The sequence below is a fragment of the Schistocerca gregaria genome, chromosome 4 (genome assembly GCF_023897955.1).
Source record: "Schistocerca gregaria isolate iqSchGreg1 chromosome 4, iqSchGreg1.2, whole genome shotgun sequence".
NCBI lineage: Eukaryota > Metazoa > Arthropoda > Insecta > Orthoptera > Acrididae > Schistocerca > Schistocerca gregaria.
Genome location: NC_064923.1, coordinates 182,615,560 through 182,629,441, shown reverse-complemented (window position 1 = coordinate 182,629,441; position 13,882 = coordinate 182,615,560). Strand labels below are relative to the sequence as shown.

At 45.7% G+C, this 13,882-nt stretch overlaps 1 protein-coding gene across 1 annotated transcript in view; it reads right to left on the bottom strand.

Annotated features, from left to right (window-relative positions):
• Nucleotides 1-13,882, bottom strand: part of LOC126267037 (ras-related and estrogen-regulated growth inhibitor) — a 374,631-nt gene that overhangs the window by 186,922 nt on the left and 173,827 nt on the right. The window lies entirely within an intron of this gene.

Sequence of the window (13,882 nt, the reverse complement as noted above, 5' to 3'; positions counted from 1 at the left end):
CTCCCTACGTATTTTCGCATTCGGAATAGAAAGTTTCGTAAATAGATCTCGCCGCAAATAAAACCGCCTTTGCTTTAGTGACTGCCACCCCAACTCGCATATCATATCAGTGACACTCTCACCCGTATTGCGCGATAACACGAAACGATCTAGCCTTCTTTGCACTTTTCGATGTCCTCCTTCGAAGTCCAGCAGAGGACGGACAAGTGTAATGTAGGCTGTCTCTTTAGTGTGCTTGTCGCATCTTCTAAGTCTTCTGCCAACAAAGCGCAGTCTTTGTTTCGCCTTCCCCACATGTCTCGGCTAATCTGTAGATACCCGATTGTTTCTGAAAAAACGACGGCCATAGTTTCCAGAGTATTTTCTAGGTATTTTATACGTCTTATACCGCATAATATCCTCAGAAGAATTGGTGGTACAATGATTAGCGTCGCAAATTATTAATTTTGGGCCCCGTTTCGAAACCCGCTTATAACTGTTGCGCCCCGTTTCGAAACCCGGTTATAACTGTCATTTCTGATTTTCATTTATGTACCCCTACCTGTAAAAGATTACTACACGAATGTTTTCCAATCTGTACTGGTGTAACGTTGTACTTATTCGTCTATTAGTTATATCTAAGATAAATGAGTTTTAAAACAGAGACACTTATTTGAAATTATCTTCAGTGAAATTCCTGTAGTATATCTTAATTCGTAATCAATCGCAAGTGCTAGTTTTTTTTGGAAAAGTTATCCGTTATGCGTGGTTTGACGCAATATTATTACCAACACCCGAAATCTTCAGCAACGTTACCTACGTTTCTTACCCGAGTGAGATTCATACAGAAAAATGTCACTGCGGTAAACCTACCTGCACGCGATGTTCGTGGTGTTTGAAATATCTTTGTTTCGAATGTTTCTACGATCGATATCATCCAAGAGAATGCACCAAATCTTCCCGAGGAGTGAATATATGACTAAAATATAAGAATTAATATAAGAATTTATACGTAAATGAAATAACAGAATATGAGAATTTAAAAAGATTCGAACCTCATAATATACCATACACACGCATATATTATGTGATAAATGTTCACTTATTGCGAAATATAGTTGTAATTTTAAAAGTAATATAACGCCCTTGTGTTCCCTAATTAGACAAGAAACATTCGTTTAATAATTTTCTACAGATGTGAGTAGATAAAAACATTAACAATAAAAACAATGAAAAGTAAATAAATAAAAACAATAATCGGGGTTTGAACACGGACCGTAAAAAGTAAGAAGCCGCGACGATAATCACTGAGCCACCATGTCGTCTGAGAATATCGGCCCCTAAAAGGAACATGAAGTACCTCTGAAAACGACCGTAGGATGGTCGATTATCTATGGATAAGCCGAGGCTTTTGTTTGTTTATTTTGACTCCTCTTCCTGGGAAATCGGGTGATGGCGCTTGCCGTGTTCTCCCCGTTAGGTATTTTACAGTCGACACTGTTTCCAGTGATTTAACGCAGTAAAACAGTATTTACGCGCAGTGCTCTAGATTTATTTAAGCTGAGCGTTAACTACTAACCCCTCCATCCAGCGCGAAACAGTCAGCGTAAGTCCAGCCAGCACTATTGCTCACCTGTATTTGTTTTCCAGGGACAGCTGTACTGCTCAGAAGAAGGGCGAGATAGCGGGGAATACTCTTTAGAGATTTGACGTTTCGCGAGTATAGTCCACTAGCCTCGAAGTGCTCGAGATGTTGTTCTATATTTACGCACCAAGGGCACGAGATGTTTGTCAGAACCAGATCGGCGTGGGAGTGTGTTTTCCACCGGCGACACGTAAACTCTTCAAGGGTGGGCGAAATGTTCCACAGGGAATGAGAAGGAAGATTTTCGAATGGACAGCGCAGATGTTGCCGTCTTGCCATCGATCTCATCTCTGCCATTGCCAAGAATTTAACAGGCTGCTTCGCGGCTCTGTACTGCGCGGTGTTAGCTTAAGCGTGACGAAGTTACGTGAGAGACTGTCCAGCTGGAAAAAATCAGGTGTGCTGGACGATTCACCAGGTGAGGCATGTGTCTGCAGAAGAAGCCGTGTGAGACTCCTGCGGCGTTCGCCGTATGCGCTATTCATAACGGTACAACCTGCACTCCTAATTTAGTATTAAAATCCAGGTAGATTTTTACTTTCGTTGCACATACACGTAATTCGCAAAGGAAATCGTAAATTGCGATTAGTCTTAATCGGAAATTGAGTACTTTGTTCCTTCACAAACCTGCTGCAACAAATTTAACGTCGATAACACTCAGACGCGGACGTCAAACAAACTCTGGCTCCTTGGTAAACATTTCTCGTAAACGAACTAAGCTGTGGAACTATGACAAAGCAATCCTCCGAGCAGAAAACTTGTATAGGAATCAAACATTGCACAAGAAGTGTAAGAACAAATGAGTGAGAAAAGTTTTATAGCTCTCATGCTTTCATGTTTATGGAAGGTGTTTTTATCATTATTTCATAAGACTGCGTGATACACAGCGCGTTTAGATTCTCTGATTGTAGTAGGACGTCACGTGATCGATACCAATGGACGCGTCCTCTTGCAAGTGGCTATACGGCCGAAAGTTGTCAACAGTGATTCTTCGTAAGACAGGTATACAGTCTTGGCGGATATAATAAGACGTGTCAAGATAAAGAAGAGAAGACGTAAAAATGCAGCAGAAACAGTATATGGGGGGAGCGGAGGTTTGTATCAAAAGTGGGAGAACAATGTCGTCGACCTAGTGGAGCCGCTGGATGGCATGCCATGATTTCGGTTCGTCAGTACAGTGGGGATTAGAAGGAGACTACAGGCCTTCCTGTTGAAAGATGAAAGATACGGCGTTGGGTATTGTTAACAGTAACATAAGAGGAATAGAGAAGAAGTAGGTTATGCTGGAAACGAGGCAGACAGACGGGCGTAATTGATTAAATTATATAGATGTGAAGCGTGAATAGACTTTGAAGGCAAAAGGATTTTTTTCTAGATCGACGGAGACAGAAATGTAAGAGCAATGTCTCGATGAATGCTGATAGTCGGCAGTGCGGGTAGGGTGAAAACCACACAGATGTTGCAGGCGATACATTCTGCATACAGCTTCTGTGAAAGTTTTAAGAGAAAATGGAGTGAAGAGTTGGTTCTCTTGAAGGTTATGTTTGAGGCGTAAAACAGCTCTGAGCAACACATGGGGGGGGGGGGGGGGGGGGGGGTAATTTGTGATTTTTCAAAGTAAAAAAATTTCGTTGATGCACACATTAATTGTGAGTTATAAAAGATTAATGGTATACAGTACCCCATGGAGCGTACGGACATATGGCATTACTTTTGTCGCCTGAGCACCTTCCAGATAGGAAACCTACCACTAGTTTGGGAGGCGATCTTTAGAGCTTTCGGCTCCTGTTAAGAAAACGACCATAGCTGTTATCTTAAGAGGTGGTTTTATTTACATTCGTAAAGGGAGACCGAGGCTTGGATAAAGTAGCAGATTAAAACAGATGTCGGCCGCAATACTATGCACAGATGGGGTGGCTTGCACGTGCAGACTCATTTAAAACCCATGGACTTACAGAAAAGCCTATAATTTTTTTCTCTAGACCGCCCCTAGCAGAAAATTATCCGACAGGCAAACGACATACTACTTCCAATACCTACTCTTATGTCATCCATATTGGACTGTTTTCTCAAGGAAACTACGACTGCCTTGACAATAAAAGTACAAATAAAACAATGTATCTATGTCAGTCACTTTTATTTTCTCCCACGACGCGTTACGAGATTTTATAGTCTCAGCCTCAGGTGGAAAACAGCCATATCTTGTTACATGTGTACCAGCTAAATGGAGATAGTTGTTCGTTTTGGTTTCATTTTGTTTCAAAAAAGGTATAAGAGGCACATGTCATCGTCATATGGCACTATATTATACATTTGAAATGGTGATGGAGTTACATTCTATTCCAGTGTATAAAACTCTGCAGTTCGTCATAAATGGACATTTCTGACTTGATTCTTTACGCAGGAACACTAATATAAACAAACCAAAGATTGTACCGATGCAAAGGTATGCTACTTCGCTTCAGAGATTATTCATAGCTAGTTTACATTTTGGATCAGAGATACATATAAAATATAAACTCCGTCCACAGGCCCTGGCGGACCCAACGGTATCAACCGGCCGCCGTGTCACCCTCAGCCCAGAGGTGTCGCCAGATACGGAGATGGAGGGGCATGTGGTCAGCACACGGCTGCTCGGCCACCATTGACCACACGTTTTCAGTTGATGAGAGGCATGGAGAATGTGCTGGCCGGGGCACCAGTAGAACATTATCTGTATCCAGAAAGGCCCGTACAGGACCTGCAACATGCGGTCGTGCATTATCCTGCTGAAATGTAGGGTTTCACAGGGATCGAATGAAGGGTAGAGCCACGGGTCGTAACACATCTGGAACGTAACGTCCACTGTTCAAAGTGCCATCAGTGCGAACAAGAGGTGACCGAGACGTGTAACCAATGGCACCCCATACCATCACGCCGGCTGATACGCCAGTATGGCGATGACGAATACACGCTTCCAATGTGCGTTCACCGCGATGTCGCCAAACACCAAACACGGATGCTACCATCATGATGCTGTAAACAGAACCTGGGTTCATCCGAAAAAATGACGTTTTGCCATTCGTGCATCCGGATTCGTCGTTGAGTACACCATCGCAGGCGCTCCTGTCTGCGATGGAGTGTCAATGGTAACCGCAGCCATGGTCTACGAGCTAATATTCCATGCTGCTGTAAACGTCGTCGTCGAACTGTTCGTGCAGATGGTTGTTGACTCAGAGATCGAGACGTGGCTGCACGATCCGTTACAGCCATGCGGATAAGATGCCTGTCATGTCGACTGTTAGTGATACGAGGCCGTTGGGATCCAGCACGGCGTTCCGTATTACCCTCCTGAACCCACAGATTACAGTCATTGGATCTGGACCAACGCGAGCAGCAATGTCGCGATACTATGAACCGCAATCGTGATAGGCTACAATCCGACCTTTATCAGAGTCGGAAACGTGGTGGTACGCATTTCTCCTCCTTACACGAGGCATCACAACATCGTTTCACCAGGCAACGCCGGTCAACTACTGTTTGTATATGAGAAATCGCTTGGAAGCTTTCCTCATGTCAGCACGTGGTAGGTGTCGCCACCGGCACCAACCTTGTGTGCATGCTGTGAAAAGCTAATCATTTGATACCACAGCATCTTCTTCCTGCCGGTTAAATTTGGCATCTGTAGCACGTCATCTTCGTGGTGTAGCAATTTTAATGGCTAGTAGTGTATAATCAGATAGTCTTTATTTCCCTTGCCGCGGCTTCTTTGAGGTGCTTACGTTTTTCTGTTCCTGATTTTACTTTATTAAATTCTGACATTTCCTCTTTTCCTTCTTTCTCTCTCTCTCTCTCTCTCACACACACACAAACACACACACACTCTCCCTCTCTCTCTCTCGATACCCCCCCCCCCCCTCCCCCTCTACCCACACACACAAACAAGCTCTTGCGGTGGCTCACGCTCTCTCTTCTTGCGCCGACGACAAATGGAGGACGACGGCGCCGCCACGTGAGGTGTGAAGAGCGGCCTCTAGCAGCTCGAGTGCCGCTGGGCGGGCAGTTTTAGCCTGGAGCGCTCCCAGCTCCGAAATACCTGTGCCTGGCGGCCGCTGCTGGACGCTGCCGCTGACAATGCGCAGGCGCGGACGCCCTCCACACGTGGCACACAATGCAGCGCCGGCGCCGCTGTTTGCTGACCGTGGGCGCCGGCGAGAGCCGCCGAGCCGCACTGCCGACTGACGGGCTGCAGGGGCGCGGAGCAGACATCTCGTCAGCGCTCTGCCTCGCCTCCATCGGCACTAGTTCCGACTCCAAAATCGCGGAGAAATAACCCTTCACGTCAACAGCCACTCTTAAACCTTATTTAAGTAACCTAAACGTTTCTTAATTAGGAATGGCCTGAAAAACGGACAGGAAAGGCTACAAGAAAGAGACTGGGATGGGAGTAATTAAACTAGTGCCAACGGTCTTTCCGCAGTGCGAACACGGGTTCGAGCCGAGCGGTTCTAAGCGCCACAGTCTGGAACTGCGCGGCCGCTATGCTCGCAGGTTCGAATCAGGCCTCGGGCATGGATGTGTGTGATAGGTTAGTTAGGTTTAAGTAGTTCTAAGTTCTAGGGGACTGATGACATCAGAAGCTAAGTCCCTTAGTGCTCAGTGACATTTGAACCATTTGAACCCCTCATATCAACAAAGTTAAATACTGCCGGTCATAGAATGAAATTTTCACTCTACAGCGGAGTGAGCGCTGATATGAAACTTCCTGGCAGATTAAAACTGTATGCCGGACTGAGACTCGAACTCGGGATCTTTGCCTTTCGCGGGCAAGTGCTCTACCGACTAAGCTACCCAAGCACGACTCACGCCCGTCCTCGCAGCTTTAATTCCGCCAGTACCTCGTCTCCTACCTTCCAAACTTCTGCGAACCTTGCAGAACTAACACTCCTGGAAGAAAGGATATTGCGGAGACATGGCTTAGCCGCAGCCTGAGGAATGTTTCTAGAGTGAAATTTTCACTCTGCAGCGGAGTGCGCGCTGATACGAAACTTCCTGGCACATTAACTGTGTGCCGGACCCAGATTCGAACTCGGGACCTTTACCTTTCGCGCTCTACCTGAAAGGTTCGCAGGAGAGCTTCTGTGAAGTTTGGAAGGTAGGAGACGAGGTACTGGCGGAATTAAAGCTGTGAGGACGGGGCGTGAGTCGTGCTTGGGTAGCTCAGTCGGTAGAGCACTTGCCCGCGAAAGGCAAAGGTCCCGAGCTCGAGACTCGGTCCGGCACACAGTTTTTATCTGCCAGGAAGTTTCACTGTCTGTCTTCGTTATCACTTCCACGGCTGACCGTCTAGGTCTGTAGAAAACTGTTGACAAGTAGGGTGCATTCAGCCCTTGAGAGGCCAGTTGAGGAGCCAGTTGGTTGAGAAGTATCGGCTCCGGTTGATCAAAACTGGCAGACGTCGGGAGAGTGGTGTGCTGACCATATACCCCACCATATCTGCAACTAGAGATGACTGTCGGCTGAAGATGATGCGGCTGGTCCTGGCGGAGGTTCGAGTCCTGCCTCGGGCATGGGTGTGTTTGTCTGTCCTTAGGATAATTTAGGTGTGTAAGCTTAGGGACTGATGACCTTAGCAGTTAAGTCCCATAAGATTTCACATACATTTGATCATTTGATGATGTGACTATTGGTCGGGCTGTTGGGCCTTCCGAGGCCTGTTTGGGTGGAGTTTAGTTTAGTTTCGCAATTTAACTAGGGACCGTAAGTGGCTGTGGAACATCAATTGTCTTTGTCAACAGAAGTAATAGGCCTCTGCTCCTTTGCGGCGATTTCAAACCACAGCTAATAGTTCAATCAGTGACATTTACTCTATGTTCCACCTCCAACCAATCTGCTTCTTAGCAACTCGTGTTGCATGTTCTTATTTTCAACCTTCGTTAGATGTTGGTTCTTAAAACATCACAATTATTGATGTAAATTTCGGCCTGTACAAAAGTAATTATTATCTTTCGAAATAGTGAGCGTCAGACATATTCCTCAGATTTCCCCAGCAGTTAAGGGAAACTTATGTAGGTGTACAAAAATCTTGATAATGTTAATCGAATTTCAACAGATCTGATCCCGAAAAGCATTGGCGATGTAATGCAGAGTCATACAGAATTTCAGCTCAGTATCTGTGGAGCGCCACTGAAGACTTCGTTGTGATAAAGAGGTTCTGTGAAAGTGAGCGCAGTGGGGATAAATGTATAGTTTCATTGGACATTTAATTAATGTACTGCAAATCATAATTTGTGTTAGATGTAAGTTTCTTTAATTGTAAAGCATGCTGCGTCAACACCGCTACAAATAATTACACTACTGATCTGGCGCTTGAGGATATTTATGTTCTTGTATTATGAATTTGTGTCTTATAAATTTGTGTGCTACTTCATAACATATATGGCACGCCAAAAAGGTATGAACTGGAAGTGTGTGAGTTAAGGAGCATTTTGGTGTCATTTAAGTATATGGTCGAAAGAGTCAGCCTTCAGGAATTGTGAAACGAACCCCGTCATCCAGAACTGAGTGCCACAAAGAGCACAGAATCACCACAAAATAGGGAAACTCACGGGCGTCCATTGTCTATCGAGGCCTAAGCGCTGTAATGTGCCAGTGAGACAGATGAGAACCTACATTACAGGGAAACCCAGTAGAAGCAGTTTGTGGCCAAGGAGACGTAGCAGTGTTAAATACGGCTGACTTAAATTGGCCATAAAGGAGGTTCTCATAGGTATGTATAAGTAAGATAACTCTAATAATTCGCGAACCATCTTCTCCACACTGTATTACGCAGACCTAAAATGTAACTGACAATTATAGATTCTTTCAAGAACAAACTAAATATCTAGATCTCATTCTTAGTTGAAAGGGCGCATCGCCAACCGTCATTCAGAAGCTACAGAAATATGGTCAATTAAAGGAATAGCAGACTTACAGGATTTACTGGGAAAATGTATTTACTTATTGATGTTATTGGACATAGGAATAAATCAGACAGTCGCTCAATCTCCAATGAAGCAAGTGCACAGCAGGGATTGGCTATTAATTGGCTGTTAAAAGCCATAGTATTGTTTCCAATCACTGTGCTAAACATCGCAAATGTGATAGAATCCGACCCATTACTGAGAAAAGTAATGTCGCGCTTTCACAAACATTGGGCTGAAAGGACTCCATTTGTCCTCGTCCTACATCTTTTCTTCTCTCAATGCCATACACTATTGACACAGCATCAGATATTTGTCACAAGTGCACAGGTGGGTCAATAGGGTTAGCCATGTTTCCAGTCAGTACCATTGGAGGCTTTGCTTCTTTTCCGCAAAAGACACAGACAAAATGTCTAGCAAGCGGCTGTGCTATTAATTACAGCTCTTTTCCTGCCTGATTTGTCAGCAGGTCGCGCAGATGTTGCCTACAGCGCACAGGTCGAATGTGAGCGCCACCACTGGAGTGAAGTGCCTAGAACCGCTCGGTCACACAACCGGCAATCTTGCATGGCTGCTCTCTAAGCTTGAAAAACTTGCATGGCTGGAAGCGGGTCCGAAAGAAGATCTCACTGAACAACATCCCTCAGCAGACATAGAGGCTCCACCACGAAAACAGCGGTCGAAGAAGCGAAAGGAGAGGTGGCTGTCCACAGAAGACGAGCAGCGAGGCAGCCTGGTGGACTTTCGGTTGTGGCGCTCTCAGTGGCTTGCTGTGAGCGTCAGACAACATCCTAGTCTGTAGCGGGTACATTTTAGGCTTTGGTATTCTAAGCTAAGACTGATTATTGTGTTGTTCTCCTTTTACTGTTGTGTCTTTTTTTTTTTTTTGATATGTTATTTCTTGCCCTCTTTATTGTAGTTTGTGAAATTAAAAGGGGCAAATAATTTTTTTTTCAAATGTTTCAAATTGTATTAGGTATTAATTTTTGAATTTTGTAAAGTAAGTGCTGAACACCTTGTATCATCTTATATATGCACTCGGAACTGTTGAAATTAATTAATAAATATATGCAAATTCTATTAACACACTAAGTTCACACAATCCCCAACCAGTTTCCACATCTAACATTTCTTGTGCCACACAGTCAGTTAAGTTGGATAGAGATTATCCAGTGAGAATGGAAAGTCAGTTATTCACGCTAGCTATTGGTTTAAAAGCATTGGTCTCTTCTTTTTTTCACCCACAGATATCCACACAACCCTGTGGGCTTCTCTTCATAGATTCAGCCAGGACATTCCTACACTGTTTGAAATCATCTATCATACACTGTCAAGTTTTCTGTACATCATAAATGTGATGTCCAATATTATTGCTGAAACAATCGTCACTATATTGTGTAGTGTTTTCCTGTAGGAGGGTTGCCATAAACAACAATTTCAGAAAACGCATTTTACTTCATATGTCAATTATTTCCAGCATTTTTCGAACTAAATTGGAACCTCTGACCTCACGTACACCCTGATTCACTCCCACCAGCCCCAGAACAGAAGAAACGATGAGAGTTTAGTCTCAACGTTCAAATCTCAAATTCTCAGTGGTTCCAATAACGAACAGTTTTTAAGTCATCAGTCTCCTGAATGGTTTGATGTGGCCCGCCACGATTTACTCTCCTCTGCGAACTCTTCTTTTAGGCTAGCACTTAAAGCCTACGTCCTCAGTTCTTTGCTGAATTTATTGCAATCTCTGTTTTCCTCTACAGTATTTACCCTCAACAGCTCCCTCTAGCACCACGGAAGCTACTTCCTCATGTCTGAACAGATATCCTACTATCTTGTCATTGTTTTCCACATATTCCTTTTCCCATACATCTGTATGCACGTCGGTCCCATCAGAGGAGCAAAGGTGCAGTAGAACTGGAGAGGGAGCCCGTCCGGTCCAGGAGATTTGTTTAACGCATCACACTTTAGAGCAGTGTCCAAACCATCTATGGTGATTTCAGCCATGAGGCCGTCCACTTCAGCGAAGCACGTCTGGCAGTCCTCATCTGTCCAGCTGGTCCTCCACATAGAAACTGCGATAGTGGTGAGCGAAAGCACGTGCAATGTCCATCTGTAACATGGCTCGCGATCCATCGACCATTTTGAGATTCCTTATAAATGTACGTCGCCGTTGCCTTCTTTCTCTCACTATATAGTGTAATGATGACCACTCGTTGCGTAATCTGTCGAGTATCCTCGCACTTATTTCAACTCCTTCCATCTACATTACCGTGAGACGCAGTAGTTGTGCTTTGATACGATAGACAGCCTGCTGATGGTCGGGAGAGGGTGGTTGCGTCGCCAACTCATGTAAGGCTGTGAAATAAAATTCGGAAGTCACCCGTTGCCAATGTGACTTATCTTGGCCGTATCGTGTGAAAGTTCTGCTTAAAGTCACTATTTAAGGGTTGAATCGTACGAACGTTGATGCTGTTTACATTGATGCCATGTGTCTTCAGCCTCCCGTAAATGGTTCTCATCGGGAACGTCGGTGAAGTTGAGCTTCTATGGGCCCTACTGTGCTGTCTTTTGTCGTGGGAGAGCGATGGTGCAGATGTAAGCGTCGCCTTGTGTAGACCACTTGACAAATGCACCCTGTCTTGTCGACTGGCTGAGTGGTTCGTAAAGTACGTACTGCATTTTTTGGAAATTTGTGGTAAGGTCTTTATGGGACCAAACTGTTGAAGTCATCGATCCCTAAGCCTACACACTACTTAAACTAATTTAAACTAACTTACTCTATGGACATCACACACACCCATGCCCGGGGGAGGACTCGAACCTCCGACGGGGGTAGCCGCACGAACCGTGACAATTACTGTATACCCGCGGCTGTCGTCTTGCGTGGTTTTTCCAGGTGTCATGGAGTGCAAGATGCCGGACCAACATCTGTAACGCCTGGCAAGGGAGGAAGTGTTGTCGTTGGCCCTCTGGTTGCAGAACGCAGCTAAAGTCGCCGCCGACGATATAATTCTCCTAACGTTCTCGAAACAGCGGTGACACTTCCTCTGTGTAAAAGGTTTTCGTTCGTATCTCTTCGTCGAGCAACATGGTGCGTAATCGTTCACCAAGCGGACATCCCATACAGTCAGGGCAACACGCACATCTTCCGCCACTATTCGTTCTCGTAACAGTATGGATGTGCCGCAGCTATCGCCGTAATCTTTTAAACGGTAGACGTAATAACCATAAAACTCAACTGGGGCATCGTTTCGTACCTTCTGCCAAAAAAACTTTGTCGACGTCTGCTGCACGCAGCACATCTTGTAGCATTTGGGTCTTTATTGTGGTGCGAATCGACTGTCTATGGAGCATTCTTCCTGGACCGGGACCACACGACACGGCCTCGTTGGCCGCCAAGGACAAGGTTCCCTTACGACTTGTTGTCGGTGGGAACCAAGAACTGAACGTCGACCTCCTGCATCTCAACAATTGGTCAATTTCTTGTGCCCAGTTTCCTAATACATTGGTGAGGAATGTCGCTGTTGACCGGCATTCATCTACAGATGAGACGTCATCCTGTAGCGTAAGTGCATCCATTGGGTCTTTCTGATGTGGCTGCTTCTCCACGGTCTGTAGCACAGACGCTGTGGTTGTGACGTCGTCCTGGCCAGTCGATGGAAACGAGTCATGATCATTCCCACTGTCTTGTTCATCGCCTCGGTTGTAGTGCTCGTCTTTTGTGGACAGCCAGCTCTTATTTCGGTTCTTCGACCGCTGTTTTCGTAGTGGAGCCTCCATGTCTGCTGAGGGGTGTTGTTAAGTACGATCTTCTTTCGGACCCGCTTCTATCCGGCCGCTGTGGCCGAGAAGTTCTAGGCGCTTCAGTCCGGAACCGCACTGCTGCTACGGACGCAGGTTCGAATCCTGACTCGGGCATGGATGTGTTTGATGTCCTTAGGTTACTTAAGTTTAAGTAGTTCTAAGTCTAGGGGACTGATGACCTCAGATGTTAAATCCCATAGTGTTCAGAGCCATTTACACCATTTGAACCCGCTTCTATATCTGAAGATGGGTTGGACTGAAGCGTGATACGACCGTGGCTCCGCGGCTGGTTGTGGGGCGTCTGGCTGATGTTGTGATAAGACCATTTGCGCCGTCAGTGACGTGGCATCTGGGACTATACTTGCAGACTCTGCAGGCAACGGCCTGTCATGCTCGTCGCCCACGTCGCCCACGTCGCTCCCTAACGTTTCAACTACGCAATAGGTAGCGATGTCATATGCGGTAGCGGGTGCTGGGTGTCCCGAGGTATCTGTACGAGACGTCGCTGAAGACAGTCAGTTCGGATATGGCCTTCCTACCCGCAGCCAGAGCAGGTTTTCGGTTGACCATCGTATATAACGACGGCTCGACAGCCACATGTTGCCGCGTAAGATGATATGTGCTTCCGGAGTTCAATTCGTATTTGGCGCACTCAGTTGAGTACGGGATTCGTCTCGAATCGGGTCCATTTCTTCGCAGCATGATTAAGGGCCTTGCCATAGGGGCGAAGTGCTGCGATAAACATGTATGCAGGAACTTCGAACGGGAGTTCGAATACACGTACCGTTCTCGCTCTGAGACCTACGTGATCAACACGTTCCCGTCGGTGTGGCAAAAACAGTAACAGTCGGTGGACCGACGAATGAGTCTGTCACACGCTGCCTCGTCTATGAGATTTGGGTATACGACGCTGGCCACTATTGATAGGTGAATCCTAATCAGCTCCCGGGGATCTAGTTTCACCACTTCGCGCACGAAACGTTCGATTTCGTATGCTTTTGGTCTTGTGTATTGTGCATCGAACGTGGACTTGATAGTCGCCTTCTAGCAGGAAAGAGCCATCGTGATGTGTAGTAATCAATACACCGCTATGCGAAGCCTCACGCATCTAAACAAAGCTCGCGCTAAACGGAGCGCGGCCGGTGCGCTAGGCCAACACCGACTCAGAGGAAGGCCTCGGCGCTTGCTGGTGACGTCACGTCAGCTAGGCACGGCGAACGCCAGGTCTGTTGCAGGCAAAAACGCCTGGGCGTGCTTATCACTATAAATCTCTTATTTTTGGACAAAATGTTTGGTATTGTTTCGGATTCTGCAGTTTTATTTAGATGAAAGATTTTCTTGCTATCGTAAAGCTACAAATGAAGATCATAGTTCTGTATTACTTAAACCTGTCGAAACAAACGTAGATCAATATGAGAAGACGTTTTGCCCCGTTGCAAGCTTAGGAAATTTTACATTCAAGTAACTATATTTACTTGATCCATTTTGTTATCGAAACTTACCCCAACCTCCT